Raw genomic sequence first — 2012 nt, forward strand, 5'->3', positions numbered from 1 at the left:
CTGATTCTGCTTATCGATTCCGATTCTTATCGATTCCTAGTTTCGATTCCAATAAGACAAAAAATCCAATATAAAAAAAAATGAAGTCAAACATTTATTCGGTCTCTTTTTGCAAAACATTTAATTGCTGATGAATACCATGAACAAAAAAAAATCAGCCGGCTGCATAAAAACTGATTAAACTTGAAACCTAAAACTTGATTAAGAACTGTTTGTGTGCAAAATAGAGCTGCACAATTCTGGATACATTGAGACTTTTTCTTCATTTAAATGGAGGTTGTGGTTCTCTCACTATTCTGAAGAAAGAAATATTAGACGACTAAATCTTATAGAATTTGTAAACGAAGACGTGAGTGAATCGGATTCAATCCAGAAATCAGTGCGTGCAAACGAAGACGTGAATCAGATTCAATCCAGAAATCAGTGCGTGCAAACGAAGACGTGAATCAGATTCAATCCAGAAATCAGTGCGTGCAAACGAAGACGTGAATCAGATTCAATCCAGAAATCAGTGCGTGCAAACGAAGACGTGAATCAGATTCAATCCAGAAATCAGTGCGTGCAAACGAAGGCGTGAGTGAATCGGATTCAATCCAGAAATCAGTGCGTGCAAACGAAGACGTGAATCAGATTCAATCCAGAAATCAGTGCGTGCAAACGAAGGCGTGAGTGAATCGGATTCAATCCAGAAATCAGTGCGTGCAAACGAAGACGTGAATCGGATTCAATCCAGAAATCAGTGCGTGCAAACGAAGACGTGAATCGGATTCAATCCAGAAATCAGTGCGTGCAAACGAAGACGTGAATCGGATTCAATCCAGAAATCAGTGCGTGCAAACGAAGACGTGAATCGGATTCAATCCAGAAATCAGTGCGTGCAAACGCTCCAGTGAAGTGCAGACTTACTGTCGGAGCTGCTGCCGGTCCAGCTGCACTCAGACGAGCGACTCAAGACTTTGACGTCATCCTCATGACAGGCTGCGGGAGAAAAGCACATCAAATCAAACGTGAGCTCGAGCATTACAATCACTAATGAAAGTCTGAGACCGGAATCCTCCGTTACCTCTCGTCATCTGCTCCAGATGCTCCCACAGGATATCGCCCACGAAATCCGGAGCCAGATCCAGGAATCCGTCCTTTCCCAGGTCGCACAGCTCCTGTCCGCTCATGTCAAACTTGAAGAAGCTGATGTTGGTCAGACTGAACTCTCCGGAGGCCCAGTACAGCCACTGCAGGACGTGCTGCTTGGTCCACTTACACGGGTCTGCGGGACAGAGAGAGCGTCACGAACACATCCGTCCTCAAAACAGACAGCAGAGATCACGAGAGACTCACTGTTGGAGATCCCGCAGACGCGCTGCACCTTGGAGAAGCCGTTAAAGCTGTCTTTCAGCGCCTGACTGACCACAGCTTTACTGCAGGGCGTCAGCAGAGGAACCGTGCACACGCCGGCATCTGCAGACCACAGAGATCCGTGTCAGCGTACACACGCTCAGAAGAGTGCATGACACATTAGCATCAGGGTTTAATGGGCAAACATGCAACACTGGGCATTTAGAGTTGAAAAAACACTGCTTTTTGGAAGAGTAAATCAGTTTTGAATCCACAACAATTCATAGATTTTTCCACTAATACAGCCATAAAAACGTCAATTTCACTATTTTACCATTTAAATTTGGTAATAAATATTCACATCAATGCATATTTTAAATAAGTATTTATTGAAATATTATATGAATATGATATTCATATTCATGTTTATTCATACCAATGCATATTTTAAATAAAGGTTATAATAAGCCTGAATTATTATTATAAATAAATATTATTAATTAATATCAATGCCTATTTTAAATAAGTTAGAACAAGTCTATATTTTTATTATTAAAAAAATATTAATATTATTTAATATCAATGCCTATTTTAAATAGAGGTTAGAATAATAAAACCAAATATTTATGATTAATATATATATATATATATAAATATCAATGCATATTTTAAAGCATTTC

The sequence above is a fragment of the Sinocyclocheilus rhinocerous genome, unplaced genomic scaffold, assembly GCF_001515625.1.
Source record: "Sinocyclocheilus rhinocerous isolate Xijiao unplaced genomic scaffold, SAMN03320098_v1.1 scaffold4622, whole genome shotgun sequence".
Taxonomy (NCBI): Eukaryota; Metazoa; Chordata; class Actinopteri; order Cypriniformes; family Cyprinidae; genus Sinocyclocheilus; species Sinocyclocheilus rhinocerous.